Source organism: Saimiri boliviensis, chromosome 17 (assembly GCF_048565385.1).
Source record: "Saimiri boliviensis isolate mSaiBol1 chromosome 17, mSaiBol1.pri, whole genome shotgun sequence".
NCBI lineage: Eukaryota > Metazoa > Chordata > Mammalia > Primates > Cebidae > Saimiri > Saimiri boliviensis.
The window spans coordinates 42,059,570-42,081,070 of NC_133465.1; the positions used below are offsets into that span (position 1 = coordinate 42,059,570).

General features: G+C 44.2%; 1 protein-coding gene and 1 long non-coding RNA gene across 3 annotated transcripts in view; one reads left to right on the forward strand and one right to left on the reverse strand.

Annotated features, from left to right (window-relative positions):
• Positions 1–839: 839 nt before the first annotated feature.
• Positions 840–8,574, reverse strand: LOC141581861 (uncharacterized). Its single transcript, XR_012514640.1, has 3 exons — positions 8,387–8,574; positions 6,495–6,564; positions 840–5,133 (listed from the first exon to the last, which is right to left on the reverse strand). It is a non-coding gene; the product is annotated as an uncharacterized LOC141581861 (long non-coding RNA).
• A 107-nt stretch (positions 8,575–8,681) lies between these two features.
• The window catches only part of ZNF652 (zinc finger protein 652), a 75,283-nt gene continuing 62,463 nt past the window's right edge, over positions 8,682–21,501 (forward strand). The window contains exon 1 of one of the 2 annotated variants that reach the window (XM_074388635.1): positions 8,682–8,992. The gene's annotated coding sequence lies outside the window, so the exon portion shown is untranslated. Of the gene's footprint in view, positions 8,993–9,158; positions 20,885–21,501 lie in introns of those variants that run through there. The other variant, XM_010341870.3, reaches the window with a different exon arrangement.

Below are 21,501 nucleotides of genomic sequence, written 5' to 3' on the forward strand. Positions count from 1 at the left end.
TTTTTAAAAACATCTCAATTGGACCTCAGTGCCTGCCTCTGGGGCATATGTCACATCAATTACAGACAACAATTAAGCTTGCTGCCTAAAAGGATCTGCGAATCTCTTCAAAGATTCAAATGCAATTTGGGCCTCACTGCCTTAGATCCTTAGATCACTCTATTGGAGACAGAGCTTGAGGCAGAACCCCCAAAAGATGAATTGGGCTGCAACAGTCTGCTCTGAGATAGGAGGATAGGAAGCTATTCTCTGGCTTCGGGTCTTTGCCCACATTCCCTAACCCCAGGGTTCCTTTCTACCTTTGCTTAGGTATCCAGGAAGCCAAGCTACTGCAGGTGGATGGTGGCCTCACTTCTCTGGGATAAGACCAATTTCCCTCAGATTCAGAAGTCTCCTCTTTATTGTCCTATCTGACCCTCCTGCATGGTTAAGGATGAATCTCAGGCCCTCTGATAATACAATGGATATGGAGTTGACGTATCCTTTTTCTAGCAGTAGAGAGGGTATATACAGGATATAAGTTTTCATCCCAGTGGTTTGAATTAGGGAAATGGTTGAAGATGTTGCTCAAGGGCAGAGATGATTTCTTTTCTTTTCTTTTCTTTTCTTTTTCTTTTTTTTTTTGAGACGGAGTTTTGCTCTTGTTACCCAGGCTGGAGTGCAATGGCGCGATCTCGGCTCACCGCAACCTCCGCCTCCCGGGTTCAAGCAATTCTCCTGCCTCAGCCTCCTGAGTAGCTGGGATTACAGGCACGCGCCACCATGCCCAGCTAATTTTTAGTATTTTTAGTAGAGACGGGGTTTCACCATGTTGACCAGGATGGTCTCGATCTCTCGACCTCGTGATCCACCCGCCTCGGCCTCCCAAAGTGCTGGGATTACAGGCTTGAGCCACCGTGCCCGGCCTTTCTTTTCTTTTTTAAGATGGAGTTTCACTCTTTGTTTTCCAGGCTGTAGTGCAATGAAGCAATCTTGGCTCACTGCAACCTCCGCCTCCCGGGTTCAAGCAATTCTTCTGCCTCAGTCTCCTGAGTAGCTGGGACTATAGGTGCATGCCACCAGGCCTGGCTAATTTTTATTTTTATTTTTAGTAGAGATGGGAGTTCAAGTGATCCACCTGCCTCAGCCTCCCAAAGTGCTGGGATTATAGGCGTGAGCCACTGCACATAGCCCAGAGATGATTTCTTAATAGTCCATTTCCATTTGTGTTACACTTGGTAGCTGCTCAGGGAAGGTTTACGGATTGTTGAAGACAAGGAGGGGAAAGAGTTTGCATGCAGTTACAAATACTTTTCCATGTGCAAAGCAAGTAGGCAGAGATGGAACTGGCCCAAAACCTTAGTCTTATTAACATTGCTCTCTACTCAACTGGAATTTTAAAAACATTAGTAGACCAGGTAAACATGCCTTTCCTTATCTATTTAACTCAGTTATTTATTGCGTATGTGAGTTGACACTAAATCACTTTGTCCTTTTATGTTTGCCAGAATCGTGGCTGTTCATTTGAGTCCACACTTTCAGAGGGCAGAGACCACATCTGCTTGATTTGCTTTGTATGGTATCCAGCAAAGGGCTGCAGTATGGTGTCATAGAGAAGGCCTGGACTTGGACCCTGGAGACCTACGTTTTAGTTCTGGTTATGTGGCTCTTAAAATCCAGACTGCATTTTTATTTGCTGTTAAAACAAAAACAAAACAAAACAAAAACAGCGAGGGGCCAGGTGCAGTGGCTCACTCATGCCTGTAATCCTAGCACTTTGGGAGGCTGAGACAGGCAGATCGCTTGAGTCTAGGAATTCGAGACCAGTCTGGGCAACATGGCAAAACTCTGTCTCTACTAAAAATACGAAAAAACTGAAGGGGAAGGACCTTCCTGAACCTGGGGAGGTTGAGGCTGCAGTGAGCTGTGATCGTGTCACTGGACTCCAGTCTGGGAAACAGTGAGACCCCCATCGCACAAAAGAAAATAAAAAAGCAACGAGCCATATCTCCCGCTACTTTGGGAAATTGAGGCAGGAGGATAGCTTGAGCTAGAAGTTGGAGATCAGTCTGGTCAACATAGTGAGACCTCATCTGTACTAAAAATAAAAGTAATTAGTCAGATGTGGTGGTGTGTGCCTGTAATCGCAGCTACTTGGGAGGCTAAGGTGGGATCACTTGAGCCCAAAAGGTCAAGGCTGCAGTGAGCTATGATCATGCCACTCCATTCCAGCTCGAGTAACAGAGCAAGACCCTGTGTCAAAAAAAAAAAAAAAAAAAAGAAAAAGAAAAAGAAAAAAAGAAAGGACGAAAACCAAAACCAAATACTAGAAAACAGTGGGAACAATATTTCTGTCCTTCCTCCCTCTCAGGATTGAGAGAAGGATTAAATGAAGTCATGCAGAAGAAAGATGTGTAGAAATTGCCACATAAATATGGTTTTTTAACACTATAAAATGCATTTTTTTTTGAGACAGAGTTTCGCTCTTGTTGCCCAGGCTGGAGTGCAATGGTGCGATCTGGCTCACCTGCAACCTCGGCTTCCTGGGTTCAAGTGATTCTCCTGCCTCAGCGTCCTGACTAGCTGGGACTACAGGCACACACCACCACACCTGGCTATTTTTTTTTTTTGTATTTTTAGTAGAGATGGGGTTTCTCCATGTTGGTCAGGCTGGTCTCAAACTCTCAACCTCAGGTGATCCACCCGCCTCGGCCTCCCAAAGTATTGGGATTACAGGTGTGAGCCACTGCACCCAGCCTAAAATGCATTTTGATGTTAATACCAGAGTAGTCAAAATTCAAATTCTGTGTTGTTTCAAATAGAGAAGCTGATGTACAGAGACCAGAGCTGCTGGCTGCAGTCCAGGGTCCAGGATTCGCTGCAATGCCCGCTGTCAGGACATGGGGGCAGTATTAGGGTAGAAGAAAGCTCTAGCTAAAACTATACTTTAGACCTAAGAGACACTGCCAATAGCCTCCTTATCACTATAGCTGCACTCATATATCTGGCCTCTTAGTACATACTCTTGTTCTTCTAGGCATCCTGACATTTCTTATTTAATCAATTTTTTTTTTTTTTGAGGCAGAGTTTTGCTCTTGTTGCCCAGGCTGGAGTACAGTGGCACGATCTCAGCTCACTGCAACCTCTGCCTCCCGGATTCAAGTGATTCTCCTGTCTCAGCCTCCTGAGGTAGCTGGAATTACAGGTGCCTGCCACCACGCCTAGCTAATTTTTTGTATTTTTAGTAGAGACAGTGGTTTTTTTTTTTTTTTTTTTTTTTTTTTTGAGACGGAGTTTTGCTCTTGTTACCCAGGCTGGAGTGCAATGGCACGATCTCAGCTCACCGCAACCTCCGCCTTCTGAGTTCAGGCAATTCTCCTGCCTCAGCCTCCTGAGTAGGTGGGATTACAGGCACGCGCCACCATGTCCAGCTAATTTTTTGTATTTTTAGTAGAGACAGGGTTTCACCATGTTGATCAGGATGGTCTCGATCTCTTGACCTCGTGATCCACCCGCCTCGGCCTCCCAAAGTGCTGGGATTACAGGCTTGAGCCACCGCGCCCGGCTAGAGATGGGGTTTTACCATGTTGGCCAGGTTGGTCTTGAACTCCTGACCTCAGGTGATCTGCCCGCCTTGGACTCCCAGAGTGCTGGGATTACAGGTGTGAGTCACTGTGCCCAGCCAAGAGATGGGGTTTCATCAGGTGGGCCAGGCTGATCTGGAACTCCTGACCTCAGGTGATCCACCCACCTCGGCCTCCCAAAGTGCTCGGATTACAGGCATGAGCTGCCGCACCTGGCCAATCCCCCCTTTTTATAAAGCCTAAATGGTGAAATGATTGAGCAAAGGTCAAGTATGAGAACCTAGGAGGCCATGACCAGGGCTCTGGCTCCAAGTCTGGTGCTGTAGGATGGGATATTAGCTAATGGGCAAGTAAGGAGCCGTGGCCACTGCCCCTATCTAAGTACAGGTGGTAAAAACTATTATTCAATGGAGGTACACCCCTAGGAATTTAGGAAGTGAGGAAGTGCAATGAACAGGGAGCTTATATCAAGTCATCTTGTTCACTTGACCAGGAATCAGATATCTCTGCTGCTGTTTAAATTAAATGTGTGAAGGTTTTAAGAATTCGCAACATGTACAAACTTTTAAATAATAATTTTAAGTTAAAAAACAGGTTCTGGGCAGGGCAGGGTGGCTCACACCTCTAATCCCAGCAGTTTGGGAGGCCTAGGTGGGCAGATCACCTGAGGTTGGAAGTTTGAGCCAGCCTGAGCAACACAGTGAAACCCTGTCTCTACTAAAAATACAAAATTAGACAGGTGTGGTGGCACATGCATGTAATCCCAGCTATTCAGGAGGCTGAGGCAGAAGAACTGCTTGAACCCAAGAGGTAGAGGTTGCGGTGAGCCAAGATTGTGTCATTGCACTCCAGCCTGGGCAACAAGAGTGAAACCCTGTCTCAAAAAATAAATAAATAAATAAAAAGGTTCTGGCCAGGTGCAGTGGCTCACACCTGTAATCCCAGTACTTTGGGAGGCTAAGACCAACAGATTGCTTGAGCTCTGGAGTTCAAAACCAGCATGGCCAACATGGCAAAAACCCATCTCTACAAAAAATTATAAACATTAGTTAGGCATAGTGGCATGCACCTGTGGTCCCAGCTACTCATCAGGCTGAGGCGGGAAGACTGCACAAGCCCAGGAGGTTGAGGCTGTAGTGAGCCATGATTGTGCCTCTGCACGCCAGCATGGGTGACAGAGGGAGACCCCGTCTCAAAAAACAAGAAACAGGTTCTGCTGCTTTCTGCCCACTGCCTTAATGAATAAAAGCTAGTAAAGAACTATCCAAGGACAGGAAACCGGGATGACAGAAGCCTGATCTTCCAATCAGGTCAGATGTGGGAGCTAAATGTTGTCTGCAATGACTGCTAAGCTGCAGAGTCAGCAGCTGAACAAGAGAGGCAATGGAACTAGCCCTCTTGTGATCTGTCAAGTGGTAACACTGGTTGGCAGCCCTCTCCCTAGGACTGATGTGCGAGGAGGAAGAGGTAAAGGAGAGCAGGCAGAGGAACTGGAATCTCCAAAAGGGACCTTACCAGCCCTGAGGCCCAAGACCCTCCAAAGCAGCAGATCACAGAGGCAAATCCCAGGCTTTAGGGAGAGAAAGAAAGAAGAAGAAAAAAAAAAACATTAAATAAAGGAGATGCACAAGTAGAACTGAATATTATAATTATTCTCTGTCACATGCTAAGGGCACCTGTTTTCACTCCATGGGAATAAGTGGCAGATTCTCAGAGTGGGCCTGTCAAATCCTCTGAAAGACCCTCAGGCTGGGAGTCAGGGAACAGGGTTTGCTTTGGTTCCATTGTTTACTGGGCTGGGTGACTTTGCCTGAGCCATTAAACATTCCTTGGCCTGAATTTTCTTCACTGGGAATAATACCTGTCCTGTTTGCCTTGGAGGGTTGTTGGAAGATCTGATGATATATGGACATAAGGCCTGCCATGGTGGCTCACGCCTGTAATCCCAGCACTTTGAGAGGCTGAGGTGGGCAGATCGCCTGAGGTCAGGAGCTCAAGACCAGCCTGACCAACATGGTGAAACCCCATCTCTATTAAAAATACAAAATTTAGCTGGGCGTGGCAGTACGAATCTGTAATCCCAGCTAGTCGGGAGGCTGAGGCAGGAGAATTGTTTGAACCAGGGAGGCAGAGGTTAAAGTGAGCTGAGATCATGCCACTGCACTGCAACAAGAGGGTAACAAGAGCGAGACTTTGTCTCACACACACAAAAAAGAATTAATGAACATAACCTCCCTGCAAAAACCATAAAGCACTCTTCACATGGAAGATCATATTATTACTATTGTAGTTACTAGGATCCCTTCAGAGAGTTGGCCTGTGGGTGGAGAGTCACAGACACCGGAAAAGCCACCTCGTTCATTAGCCATCACTCTGCACACCCCTCTTCCAAGCTAGATAGCTCTGACTAGTAGAGGGTGGGGAATGGATCAAATGTCTAAGAAGCCAAAACAAGGCATCAACCTCAATGAGACGTCCCAGGCTCACCAGCCCTTATGGATGCCATGTTCTTTCTCACACTGAATCTGTCTTTCCTTTTATTACTTATGCTTACTTCCTCCAGTTCTACTTGAAGACTTTTCTCTCTACCTGCTGAAATATGATATTGTTTTTAGTGTTTATCCACTGAAAAAACTCATTATTGAAAAACATGACCCAAAGTTGCCAAAATTATCCCTGGAGTCCAGAGTCCAAGTGTAACAAAAGTCAAGCATCTGTTTTTGGAAGGGGCCAAGGACAGAGTCAGATCTTAGACCCCTTTGCTTATAAAGTTTCAATCTTTTCCCTAACCTTTTCCCAGACTCAGGTCATCTTACTCTCTACAGGATTTTGGGTCATGGGAGTGGGGTGCTTGTTGGAGTCTATTTTGTGTTGCTGTAACAGAATACCACAGACTGGGTAATTTAAAAAGAATAGAAATTTATTTCTTACAGTTCTGGAGGCTGGAAATCCAATATCAAGGTGCCCTCATCTGGTGTGGGTGTTCTTGATGCATCATCCCCTAGCAGAAGGCAGGAGGGCAAAAGAGTGCATGAGATAGCAACAGAGCAAAGGGGTCCAAACCTGATTCTATAATAAGCCCACTTTGGCTGGAGGGAGGTGGCAGGAAAGAACAAAAAAAAGCGGGGGCGAGAAATAAGCCCACTTTTGAGATAACTAACCCACTGTTTATTTTTTTAATTAAAAATTTTTTTTTCGAGATAGAGACTCACAGGCACTGAGGCTGGAGTGCCATGGCGCCATCTTGGCTCACTGCAACCTTCACCTCCCAGGTTCAAGCAATTCTTATGCCTTAGCCTCCTGAGTAGCTAGAATAACAGGTGCATGCCACCATGCCCAGCTGATTTTTTTGTGTGTGGGTATTTTTGTATTTTTAATAGAGATGGGGTTTCACCATGTTGGCCAGGCTGGTCTCAAATTCCTGGCCTCAAGTGATCTGCCTGCCTCGGCCTCCCAAAGTGCTGGGATTGCAGGCATGAGCCACTGCATCCAGCCTGGAGATAACTAACCCTCAGTTTATGATATTAATCCATTCATGAGGGCAGAGCCCTCATGACCTAATAACCTCTTATTAGGCCCCAGCTTCCAACACTTTTGCATTGGGATTAAGTTTCCAACATGTGAACTTTGGGGGACACATTTAAACCACAGCAGTGCTATTTTAGGGAAAAGTAGCTGCATGTGTATTGAAAATGTCAGCCAGGTATGGAGGCTCATACCTGTAATTCCATCACTTTGGGAGGTTGAACTAGAAGGACTGCTTGAGCCCAAGAGTTTGAGACCAGCCTGGGCAACATACAGAGACCTTGTCTCTACAAAATGTAAAAATGATCCAGGTAAGGCAGCACACTCCTGTAGTCCCAGCTACTCCAGAGGCTGAGGTGGGAGGCTCATGTGAGTGTGGGAGAGGAGGCTGCAGTGAGCCATGATCATGCTACTGTGCTCCAGCTTGGGTAATACAGTGAGACCTTGTCTCAAAAAAGAAAGAAAGAAAAAAAGAAGGAAATGTTTCTGTGCTATTGGAGTCGGTCTTAGTGCAGGAACATGAGTTAAGTGTGTTTTTAATAATGGAAGGAGCTCCAATTAAGATAGGATTTGGACAACTTCGGGGAATTAAGTTTGGTTTACGATGGGAAAGGGCACCGTGACCTCAGAGTTGCTGTCTTGGGTCTTTTCCATCCCAGGCCTTCACCTTGCCAGGTTCATTTCCTCTCCCTGTACCCTAAGCACTTTCAATTGTGGATACTCTGTCTTGGCTCTGAACTTGGATAAATAATGCTACCTTGTTAGCTAATAGTACCACTGATTATATTAATGAGTAATAGCTAGTCACAATACTGTAATACAATGGAGGCTTCCTTTACCTCAGCAGCTCGAGGTCTCAAGCACACACATCCCCTTCCCTGTTCTTGGCCACAGGACAGGCGAGGCTCTAAATCTGTTTTTCTGAGCACCCTGGCAATCTCTAAACTGTTCCTGTTATTAACGGTCCCATTCACATGGCGAAAGACCACTGCTGCCTCTATGCTGCCAATCTGATTTCTGTCTGCCGTCACTCCCACTGCCCTCCAGGAACAAGGAGGTCAGCACTCGTCAAGTTTTTATTCAAAGTCTCTTTTACTTCCAAATTTCACATCGACCCACTTTTCTATTTTGGCCCCTTTCTTCACTTTACCTTTTCCCCATCCTCACCCGCGCCTATTTCGTGGAACCCCATAGCACCCGGTGCTACAGCCCCCCGCACTGTTCGCTTGGGCTTCCTTTCAGCAACCACGCCCCCCGACCCACCGAGAGCGCCGCGCATGCGCAGCTCTCGCCTTTACCTGGGCGCCCGGGAGTGGGCGGAGTGGGAGAGGGCGGGGGTGGCGCGGGGAGCTGGCGGTTATCTGGGCGGCGGAGCGCTCACACTGTGGCAGGAGGCCGAAAAGGTGCGCCCGGGCCGGCCCGAGGGCTGCGCATGCGCGCCGCCGCTCCCAGCGGCCGGGATGCCTAGGGGGCGGGCGGAGGGAGGTGTCGGGATCCCTGTTGGGCGGGGGGGCTGGCGAGGGAAGGGACCGCGGGCGCGCGCGCGCGCGCGTCCTCGCTGTCGCTCGCCTCCCTCCCTGCCCCCTCCGGCACACACATCCACACACGCACACCCCCTCCCCTGCCGCCCGCCCCGCGCCGCCCGCCCCGCCGGCCCCGCTCGCCCTCGCGCGCTCGGAAGGGAGTCGCGAGACGTCGGAGCGACGGCCACGTAGCGCTGCGGCGGCGACGGCAGCAACCGAGGCCGGGTCTGAGGAGCGGCCCTGAGGACAGACGTTGGGCAGGGGGGAGGGGCCGGCCCAGCCGGCGGTTGTGACTCGAGCGCCGCGGCTGCAGGCCCCCGCCGCAGGGATGGACCGCCGAGGCGGCGGCCGGGGCGGCGGAGGCGGAGGCGGCCGGCCCGGGTGAGTAAGGGCCCCTTCCCCCACGCACTCGCCACCGCAGCGGCGGCGCCCCCGGCAGCCCTTCCTCTCCGCCGCCCGCCGGGCCGGCCCGGGCTCCGGGGGCCGGCGTAACCCTTCGCCCAGGCAGCTGCGTGCGCTAGGCCGGAGCAGCCCCCATCCGGCGGGGAGGCCCCGGGCGCTGCGCTCCTTGGGCACCTAGCTTGGGCCGGGGGCGCCCGGTTCCTGGCCTTTCGCGCCCTCGCTCCCGGACCCGGGCTTGGCTGCAGTTTTGCAGCGGATCCGCTCGTCCCGAGGCCTGAGGGGAGGTTGGGTCGGCACGGGTTAGCGGGCCGAGAGGAGGTTTGCACCGGTCCTCCTGCGAGCGTTCTCCTGCCCTGCAGCTGGTGGCTTGCACCCACTGCCTCCTCCGCCCTGCGGTTGCACCCAAACCTCCAACCCCGGGAGTATTGTGCCGCCAGCAGATAAAATGCATCTGATGTACACCCGCCACCGGCAGCCCCACGCTCACCCCAGTGGGTAATGCAGACCTTTCTCCACCCCCACCTCCTCCTCCCCTCCAATCAGGCTCTGCTGAAGATTCTTAGATCCGAGACACCAAAGGTAGTGACACCCCTTTACATCTCCACGTAACATGTTCATTGTCCGGGGATGTCTCCCCTAGAAATGATAAATGCCCCTGCCTCACCTCGAAGTCTGTCTTCAGGATTCGAGACCTTCTCTGAAAAGGTCCAGCTTTGATCACATCAGTGCATCCCTCCCCCACAACACACAGACACACTCATACACTCACTTCCTGATTGCGGAGCAGCCCCTGTCACCGCGGATCCATTGTCAGAAATGGCTTGTGCCAATCAAAGGAATGTGTTTGTGCCTTTGGAGAAGGGTGCTTTCCACATCCACGTTCTCGGGGTGTTCCTGCGTGAGTCTGTCTTTGCCCCCAGATTATCCCCGTGTTCAAGCATCATTATGATAGTGTTTCTCTTATATGCATTCCCGTGGACCCTCAGGAACACCTGAGTAATGCTTTTTTCCCAGTTAATTAGATAACGGTGTGTGCGAGTTTCACCTATTTTGTTGTAATGTGTGGCATCTATGATGAAGGCATAGTGTATTTGTAGGGTAGTATTCAGGAAAGAATGTGTGTTTTTTTCCCCCCCCAGAGGATGGCCAGGCCCGTATTGTTCTGGGAATGGCAACTAGCACATGCTTTGTTGACAACGTGTGCGCTTAGGGACTGAGGAGCTGCTGCTGCTGGGATGTGTGGTGTCTGAGCTGAACACAGGTGATGTTGCCGAGTGGAGCTGCTTTGTGAGTGGGGCTTGACACTGATTGTCAGTGGTGGCAGGCAGCTTGGTTGTTTCTATCAGGACCGTCCACAGTATTCAGATAGATACTATTTTTAGGATCATTTTGTTTAAACTATTGACTAAGTTTTAGTGATCTTGGAACTGTCTTCTTCAGGGGTTGGTAATCTTTGTTTGGGGTCATGGAAGACTTTAGAGCCGTCTTCTCCATTAAATAGACACATAATTTTGTATGCCACTAAGTCAACTTGAAGCTGATCCTGGGACTTTAGGTTAAGATCTGTTATGCAAAAGTGAAAGGAACCTGAGTTGTGTGTTTCGTTTAGTTGGTTAGTTTTTTTTAAAGGATTAGAATTGTCTGGCCCTGAGCAATAAACAGCAAAGTAGCTTATGCGTGTAACCTTGTGTTTTGTTCTTTGGATAGGATAAATTAGGTATTTGTAAATTATTTCCTTGTCTTCCTGTAAAAAGGAAATGTATGTGAGAGTCTTTCAGAAAAAGTTAAAACTAGAGTCAAAATAATTTTTTTCGACTTGATCAATTGGCAATGTATGTTCCTGGAACCAGATTCTAAATGTAGCCAATTTCAACAGCAAAGTCCAAGGTCTTTTTTATAATGCCTATACTGAATCTTTATGTGTTGACTGAAGTTGATCTGATCTCTTAAAAGAAGGCTATATCATTCTCATAGTGGTGTACCTGCCCCATAAAAAGGATTTTTTTGCCCAAATTTGTTAACTGTGATTTCGTGTCTTAACGGCGATAGTGCCATCAAAATCATTCATTTTGAAATTTTGTTTTAATGGAAGGATTTTCATTGTAGTTAGGGAATTCAGCCTCCATGTTTGGAATCTGGAACCAAGGATGAACTTTGCGCCATACTATTAATAAGCAGGTGATAAATATCAGCTATTTTTGTTTCAATTGCTCTGCACCCAGCTTTTGCCTTTTGGTCGTATTGCAATCAAGAGATATTTATTCCAGCTTGTGATGGTGGTGAGCTTGGTAGTAACTTTAAGCACAGTCCTGGCTCTCTAGGAGCTTATGATTCTGACATTATTTTTCGGTTAAAGAATCCTTTGAGACCTTAGTATTTTTTGCATTGGGCGGGGGTGGGTTCTGAGAAGCTAAGGAATTTATGATATTAACTGGCACTTTGGAAGGCAAGGGAGCCTTGAAATATTGCATGGAACCTGTTCCATACACCTGAAGAATAGCATTTATAAGTTTGAAAGCATGCTGAAGTTGCAAATATTGCGTTTTTTATTATCTCATAAACATGCTGGCAGTGCCGTATATTACAAGTTATATTTTTTGTTCATGTCACACCTCAAGTTTTACTGTCAGAAATCATTTGCCTATCCTAAACCCAAACCATTTCAAAGTTGCAAATAGTTTATTTTTCTTTGCAAATACTTTGTAGTATACTGACCATTAAAATCTCAGAGGACAGTGTGCTTCCGTGATTTAGTATTGCGGAACTTCTTCTAACCAGTCACTTACCTAGTTAAACACCCACACACCATAGAGCAGCTGATCATATAACACATAGGGCTGTGAGAACAGCATTCCCTCCCTGCCAAATTCAGAACTTGGAAGCTGGAAAACAATTGCATAGCAGTGAAACACTTGAGGAGTAGTGGTGCCAGCAGCTCACTCTCATTAATACAAACAGCTTGCTTTAGTTTCTCCAACACTCTTCTTCAGACACCCTTCCTTTAGGAGGTTTCAGATCAGCAGCTCCTACTCAAGGGAAGCAGCACCTACTTTCTGCAACTGTGGTCTCAAGATCTGATTCGTAACACCCAGAGCTGTTTCCATTTTTGTTCTAAGTATGGGAAGTAATCTCGTATTGTGGTAAGAAAATACTTTTCAAGTCTGTAGGAAAAAGAAGTTGATTAGTAATGCTACCTATGTGATTTTGTTTGAGTGTCTGCAGCCTAGCGAAGAGGTAAACTATAATGTGAACTTCTAAAGTCATCCTTTTCTTGAGGATTTCAGATAATTTTACCCCAAAAAATGTGAATATACTCTTGAGTTTCATTTCCTTTGTTATCAAAAAGTCAGTTTCAAGACAATCAAAAAGAAAAAACACACAAAGTGGATTGTCTTGTATTTTGAACCATCGCCTTTAAAACTAGTTACTCTAAAGGATGTGACTTCATCTCCCTGTTGTGAAGTCTTGGGTCTTGTCCTACCATTTTGGGTGTGATATTTTTCTCAGCTGCTGTCATCATTTCAGACAATCCCACTTCAATTTACTTCGATAGAGGTGAACTGGTGCTGTGGTTAGTGACTTTCGCTGAAGAAGGCTCAGGGAAATGGTGCTTTGGAGCCAGGCAGAACTGGATTTAAAACCCCTGCTCCACCATTTACTGGCATTATGATGTTGAACAAGTCACCTTGACCTCTCTGGCCTCAGTTTCCTCATCGGCAGAATGGGATTTGTTATGAGGGTTAGAGATCATTTATGCAAATGCCTAGCAGGTCCTGGCATATGATCATATTAGAGACTCAATACATGTTAGGATACGGAGCATGTTGGATTAAAACTACAGATCATTCTGTCTTATGACAAGATTTAGAAGTCTGGCACTGTGATCTGTGTTTTTTCATTTGTGCAGATTTGGGAAGAAAAAATTGCAAATATTTGACTTGGAGCGTACCTGAGTCGCAGGTGCGATGTGCTTATTGGAACTTTGATTTGTTGCTCTATGGCTGGCTGAACTTGGTGGGGACAATAAAATCTAGCTCCAAATTCTACAGTGCTAACTTACAGGCTGTGCTTGTTTTAAGCCTATTCAGAGCTTATGTGGTGAAAGGGGTGTTTTAGGACATTAACGTATCTCAATGGGTTCTGTGTCCAGAGTTGAATCACGTGCAAACCCTTGTATAAATTTTCATGGTTAATGCAAGCAGTAAAGTGCTTTGTAGAATCAGTGGTGATATCAGTTGCTTATTTTAGTTAATCTGTTTGTTTATATAGTAGTTATGTTTGATTTTTAAAAATCCTAGTGAACATTTTATCTAATACAATTTCCATTCCTCTTCCGAGATTTTGATTATAAACTGCTATAGGTTTGAGCACTTTATGAATTTTTACTTTGGCAAGGGGAGGAAAGAAAAGTAAGGTCCCTTTACCTGTCAGATTTTATGAACTCTGTTTTAGGCCTGTAGATTGTATGTGTAGTTCCTTCTTCTGTTTTTTAACCAAAATGGCAGCGTTATGGTAAAGATGACATTATCTTTTTCATTTTTTAAACATAGTTCAAATGATTACCTTGAAAAGTAAATTCAATTAGGGCCATGTATATGGTTTTATTCCATGCATACAGCTTTTTAAATAGGATTTTTTTGGGGTCATTTCTTAGACACCTCAGTCTAATTAAAATAGGATTTCTTAGGTTACTATAGAATTAAATTATTCTGTCATTTTTGCAGGATAACATTGTAGTAAGTCTGTGAGCCCACAAAAGCTACCTAGAGACTTTTCAGATAAGGTAGGCACATTAGTAATACAGTAGGATTTACCTCAGGACAATCTGCTAATCCTTGTTTTCTTTGATTATTGAGCACCTACTGGCTTGCCCATCAGTGGACTCAGTCACTAGTATTGGATTGCTGATAAAGAGGGATTGGCATATAATGGTCTTTGACTCACCTTAGATTTTGCGGTATACCTGAAAAAACTTAATTTGGCCAGAATGTATAACAGTCCTAATGCTATGTGAGCCCGGAATGACTAAACAAACAAATTTTGGGTGATTGAATTACCATCATACATTTTGCTAAGTAAATTTTTTTTTATGGGGAGGGGTGGTTTTTTTATTTGACAGTCTTGCTCTATCCCCCAGGCTGAAGTGAAGTGGTGTGATCTCGACTCACTGCAGCCTCCACCTCCCGGTTCAAGTGATTCTCATGCCTCAGCCTCCCCTAAGTAGCTGGTATTACAGGTGCCTGCCATCATTCCCAGCTAATTTTTCTATTTTTAGTAGAGATGGGGTTTCGCCATGTTGACCAGGCTGGTCTCGAATTCCTTACCTCAGGTGATCCACCTGGCTCGGCCTCCCAAGTGCTGGGATTACAGGCATGAGCCACTGCGCCTTGGCCTGTGTTTTGTTTTTGTTTTTAACTGTTTTTCCCCAGTTTACTGAAGTCAGATGGCCTAGCAGATAGCTGGTTTCTTCTGTTAGTTCCTTGATAAACCATTGAGTGTGTGGCGAGACGTGATTGTTGAGAGAGAACAGAAATGGGAAAGAATGGCTCCACAGCCTGATTTCTTGATCTTTACTGTGCATGTGGTGTCAGAGGGTTATGACTCTTAGCTGCGTTAAATAAAGATACACAGTGTGGGGTTCTTCATTTTGCCTTTTAATGCTAGTGCAGAATATAGTCTTTAATACGTTTATACTTTACAACTTGGGAATTTTGATTCTGTTTTTGGGATTCAAGGGAACCTAACTAACTTCCTACAGAACAGTAGGGAAATAATAGTTATACAGCTTGATGAATTTTCTCTGTATAATCAGTACCAAGAACAAGGAATTAGGCCTCCCAAAGTGCTGGAAATACAGGTGTGGGGCACCGTGCCAGCCAAATTTTTTCTTATGCTGTCTCATTTCATGATATTGAAATCACAATCCCTCCTGAATTAATTATGAAAACTTTTTTACTTAATGTAACTTTTACAAGTAACATATATTTAAACTTTTTAGAACCCCCCAAATCTAAACAAAATAGCAACATAAAGAACTTAAAATAGTTCATCTTGTTTTGAATATTTTAGAATTTGGAAGACCTGTCAATCAGTTGGTCGATGGAATTGTATGTATGTAATTGTATGTAGCCATGGTCTTTAATAACTGCTGAGGTGGCTGGGTGAGGTGGCTCATGCCTTGTAATCCCAGCACTTTGGGAGGCCGACGTGGGCGGATCACAAGGTTAGGAGTTCGAGACCAGCCATGCCAATGTGGTGAAACCGCATCTCTACTAAAAATATAAAACAAATTAGCTGGGCATGGTGTCTCACACCTGTAATTCCAGCTACTTGAGAGGTTGAGGCATGACAGTGGCTTGAACCTGGGAGGTGGAGGTTACAGTGAGCTGAGATTGTGTCACTGCACTTCAGCCTGGTGACAGTCGATACTTCAGCTCAAAAAAGAAAAAAAGAAATAAGCTAGGCAATTTTCAGAATAGTATTGGTGTTTTAGATATAAAGATTTTAGAATAAGTTTTAGCAGACAAATATTTGTTTAATTATTTTTGAGATGGAATCTTGCTTCCATGCCCAGGCTGGAGTGCAGTGGTGTGATCTCGGCTTACTGCAGCCTCCGCCTACTAGGTTCAAGGGATTCTCCTGCCTGATTCTCCTGAGTATCTGGGACTACAGGCATGAGTCTTTTTAAAAATAAGTTGTTTATAGTCTGCTGGTGCCTGAAGCCAAATTATCTTGGAATATAGCTTTTATCTGAAAGGTTATTCACAAAGAGAAAAAACCTTTTTATATATTACATAGCAGAGAATTAACAGTATAATTTTCTTAAAGCAGATATATTTTTTCCCTCTTTTTCTCTTTTACAGTTTTTGTGATCTTAATATGTATCTTATCCTGCTCTAACAGAATGTAATTTGGTTCTTTGAGATATATTTAAAGCTTGTATAATATAATAAATTAAGAAACTATTGCTAAGTGAGAAAATGTTTAAATTAAAATTTGGAAGTGATGTGCGTAGTAGAAATTATCTAATTTCAAATGGCTAATTTCCTCATGTTGGATTATGGTAAAGAAATAAACATTTCTGTATCTGTTCTAATTTGTCAGGTATTATAATTAATATCCAAAAGGTAGCTTGCTCTGCCTTCCAATCTCCTCAATCCTTTCATCACCTCGTATGGAAAGTTAGATATTTTTTATTTCTTTAAAGATGATTTATGTCTCTAAGGCCAGGTGGTGCACTGTGTACTAAATATGTCCATAGAAGCCAACTCTTGCAGAGCTGGACTGTTCTAAATCTAGAACTGTTGTTTATTTAATTCCCTCTAGCAGTATTTCTCAAACTTTTTGACTGTGATCCACAGTAAGAAGCAGTGCATGCATGCCCACACATATTCGCATTCATACCTACACCCACAACTGAAACAAAAACTTTGAGACAGTACTTACCTTTATTAACTGTGAGGTAGTCTGTTAGAGTTTTTATTCTGTTTTATTTCATTTAGAAAAATTGGGTTGGGACAGACATTTCGAAAAAAACCACTGCCCTATATAGTGCTTAACAAAAAATATATTCTTGAAGTAGTTAGACAGATGCCTATTGGATTAAAAGAGGGTAGAAGGGATTGATAAAATTAAAAACTCTGCTTAGAGGTATAGATTTGAAGTAGAAAGCTAAGAAATGTGGTATGAAGGAAATCATAATACTTATGACTTGACTTATTCCATATAGAGGTAGTCCTTAAAAGACTTGACATTCTAGAAAGGGTTAAGATTGGATTCCATTTTATCTACCATTTAAAGCTATGGTCTTCTAAGAGGTAATATACCTTCTATTGCTTACATATTCACACATCATCTACCTGTTCATCATGTGAGGTAGAACTGAGAGGACTAAAGAATATACAGAAAGAGATTTTTCAACTCTATGATATAGCCTCCTTTAATACAGAGGCTGGTTTGAAAATTAATTTTTGTGTGTAGAGTAGTTACAGAATAAAAATACAATTATAATCCTAGCATTTTGGGAGACTGAGACAGGAGGATCACTTTAACCCAGGTGTTCTAGACCAGCCTAGGCAACATAGTGAGACCCTGTCTCTTTTTTTTTTTTTTTGAGACGGAGTTTCGCTCTTGTTACCCAGGCTGGAGTGCAATGGTGCAATCTCGGCTCACCGCAACCTCCGCCTCCTGGGTTCAGGCAATTCTCCTGCCTCAGCCTCCTGAGTAGCTGGGACTACAGGCACACGCCACCAAGCCCAGCTAATTTTTTGCATTTTTTTTTTAGTAGAGACGGGGTTTCACCATGTTGACCAGGATGTCTCGATCTGACCCCATGATCCACCCGCCTCGGCCTCCCAAGGTGTTGGGATTACAGGCGTGAGCCACTGCACCCGGCGACCCTGTCTCTTAAAAAAGAAGCTGAGTGTAGTACTGCATGCTTGTAGTCCCAGCTACTCAGGAGGCTGAGGTTGGAGGATCACTTAACCCCAAAAGTTCAAGACTAGTGAGCCATGCTTGTGCCATAGCACTCCAGCCTGGGCAACAGAGCTAGACCCTGTCTCAAAGGAAAAAAAAAAAAAAAAAGCAAGAACTTATTAGTGGACCTCTTTGAAAATCAGACTGTGGACTTGGACTGTATTTCAGAAACAGCTGTATCCAAAAAGCAGTGTCAGAATCTGGTTCTCCATAGGGACAAAACTTGGGAGTTTTTTTTTTGTTTTTGTTGTTGTTTTTTGTTTTGAGATGGAGTTTCGCTCTTGTTACCCAGGCTGGAATGCAATGGCGCGATCACGGCTCACCGCAACCTCTGCCTCCTGGGTTCAGGCAGTTCTCCTGCCTCAGCCTCCTGAATAGCTGGGATTACAGGCACACGCCACCATGCCCAGCTAATTTTTTGTATTTTTAGTAGAGACAGGGTTTCACCAAGTTGACCAGGATGGTCTCGATCTCTTGACCTTGTGATCCACCCGCCTCGGCCTCCCAAAGTGCTGGGATTACGGGCTTGAGCCACCGCGCCCGGCCTGGGAGTTTCTTGATTGGAGTTGTCTTTCTTTTTCTTTTCTTTCTTTTTTTTTTTCTCTCTCTCTCTTCTGAGACAGGGTCTCACTTTTTCGTCCAGGTTGAAGTGCAGTGATACGATTTTGGCTCACTATAACATCCACCTCCTGGCTCAAGCAATCCTCCTGCCTTACCCTTCCTGCCCCCAAGTAGCTGGGACTACAGGCATGCACAACCATGCCTGGCTAATTTTCGTTTTTGTTTTTTTGTAGAAATGGGGTTTCACCATATTGCCCAGGCTGGTCTTGAACTCCTGAGCTCAAGCAGTCCACCCGCTTTGGCCTATCAAAATGCTGGGATTACAGGTGTGAGCCACCATACCCAGTTTGTCTTTTATTTCTATACCCAAAGTTATGTATTCGGTGTATATGTGTATATTTAACAAACCTTTACATAGCATTGACAACTTAATCTCATAACCTTGTGAGCTTGATACTGTTATCATCCGCATTTTGCTAACAGGAAAATTGAGACAAAATGAGGTTTTCTTAATTTGCCAGGTCAAATTGTTCTTTTCTTGGAATTGAGTTTTGTTTTGTTTATAGAGATTGGATCTCGCTATGTTGCCCAGGCTAGAGTGCAGTGGCTGTTCATAGCACACTACAGCCTTCAACTCCTAGGCTCGAGCAGTCTTCCTTCAGCCTCCCAAATAGCTGGGACTGCAGGGACACCATATGCCTGGCTGGCATTGAGATTTTTTTTTAAAAGACTCACTGAAACTATTTTATTTTACTAATTGAAAAATTAATTTAGGCCAGGCACCGTGGCTCTCGCCTATAATCCCAGTACTTTGGGAGGCCGAAGTGAGCAGATCTTTTGAGGCCAGGAGTTCAAGACCAGCCTGGCCAATGTGGTTAAACTCTGTCTCCACTAAAAATACAAAAATTAGCTAGGCGTAGTGGCTCATGCCGATAGCCTCAGCTATTCGGGAGGTTGAGGCATGAGAATTACTTGAACCCAGGAGGTGGAGGTTGCAGTAAGCAGAAATTATGTCACTGTACTCCAGCCTGGGTAACAGAGTGAGACTCTGTCTAAAAAAATAAAAAATAGAATTTGGCTGGGTGCAGTGTCTCGCACCTGTAATCCCATCACTTTGGGAAGCCGAAGTGGAAGGATCACTTGAGCCTAGAAGTTTGAGACCAGCCTGGGCAACATAGTGAGACCTGTCTCTACAAAAAAAACAAAAAATTAGCCAGGCATGGTGTAGTCCCAGCTACTCAGGAGGCTGAAGTGGGAGGATCACCTGACCCCAGGAGGTAGAGGCTGCACTGAGCCAGAATCATGCCACTGCGTGCCAGCCTGGTGACAGAGTGAGACCCTGCCTCGAAAAAAAAGAAAAATTTGTATTTATCAGTATATGTGGCTTTTAGAAACCAGAGACTGAGTAAATATTTTAAATTTTTAATTAATATACAGTAAAATTGACATTTTGATATTTATGCAGTTCTGTGAATATCAGTTTGTGTAACTACCACCACCACCAGTCAGGACACAGAATAGTTCCATCACTCCAAGTAACTCCCTTCCACTGTCCCATTGCAGTCATACCCTCCCCTCACCCTGGGCAACTATTGATTTGTTGTCACTATAGTTTTGTCCTTTACAGAATGTGATGTGGACTCATAGTATGTAACCTTTAGAGACTGGCTTCTTTTACTCATAGTAATGCTGCTGAGGTTTATCCACGTATTTGTGTTTATCAATAGTTTGTTCCTTTTTATTGCCTGGTAATACTCCTTTGTATGGATTTACCACAGATCAATTATATCCTTAACCATTTGAGGGACGTTTGGCTTCCAGTTTTGGGTGATTATGAACGGAGCCACTATAAACATTCATGGCAAGTTTTGGGGCAAAATAAGTTTTGTTTCTCAAGGGTAAATACCGAGGAGTGGGATTGCTAGGTCATATGGTATGTATGTTTAATTTACAAGATATTACCAAACTCTGCATCCTCACTGGAAAGACATGAAAAGTTCTACTTGTTCCACATTTTTGTCAGCAGTTGATATTGTTAATCTTTTTATGTAGGAATACTTCATTTTGAGTCTTATAAGAAAAATCTGGGTTCTAGGCCCAGCTCTGCCATTAGCTAGCTGCTGACTTTAGAGGAGCCATTTAACTTTTCTGAACCTCTTGTTTCCTCATCTCTCATATAATAGAGTTGTCTTGGTTACATTATAAGTTCTCTCAGCTCCCAAATTCATTGATATGGAAAGGTTAGTCCTTGGCAAGAAGAAGAGGGATTTGTTTGCTTGTACCAAAAAAAAAAAAAAAAAAAAAAAAAAAAAAACTCTTGACTGATGTCAGCTAAAGTACAAATACTATTAGTAGTGTATATATTTACAAATGGAATTTATATGAAATGACTTGATATTTTAAGTTATAATTTGTCTGTTGGAGTTAAACAGTATTTTGATAGTGTATGTTATATATCTGTAAGCTAAAATTATATTGCTAATGTTGCAGTTAACATAGACAACCTGTGAACTTAGGGGCCTTTTGGCTGATGGCTAACTTTTTGTTTGTTTTTTGTTTTTGAGATAGTCTTGTGCTGTCACTCGGGCTGGAGTGGTGTGATCTCAGTGGTGTGATCCTAACTCACTGCAGCCTTGAACTCCTGGGCTCAAGTGATCCTTCCACCTCAGCCTCTTGAGCAGCTGAGCCTACAGATGTGTACCATGGCACCAGCTAATTTTTGTATTTTTTTTTTTTCTATATAGGTGGGATCTTACTATATTGCCCCGGCTGGCCTCAAACTCCTGAGATCAAGCAGTCCTCCAACCTAAGCCTCCCAAAGTCCTGGGATTACAGGTGTGAGTCACTGCATCGGCCTACATGCTTATTTTTTTAAAAAAAACTACTTAAGGATTCTAGAAAAATAGGAAGAAAAGAAAGTAGGGTCTTCTCTGCCTTCTATCCTGAGACATCTCTCAGTATGAGTGCACATATGCATATGTATGTCCATGGTTTTGAGTAGTGAAATTGCATGACACCATTCTCACATGTTCTTTAATTTTTTTTATATAGACATATTTCTATGTCAGTTATTATAAATCTGCATCATAATTCAGATGGCTACACAGTATGCCTGTGCCTGTGTGTACCATTATTTATGTTATAATAAATAATGCTATAATGTATGCTTTTGTATACACTTTTTTAATACTTCTGGTGATGAATTCCTCAGTGGCTACATCCAAAAATATGCACATTTCACAGTTAGGAAAATAGTGCTGAATTCCCAAAGTGTTATGATCTGTAATTAGCTGTGCTAGTTAATGTCAGAAGTCAGTCAGGTTTTCTTGGCATTAGCCGATTTGGGATTTGTGCCATAAAGCATACTTACACGTGTTTGTACATACATTCTGGTGAAAAAAACCAAGTCCATTTGCTAATTGATAGTCTTTACCAAATAAGCCTGATAATGT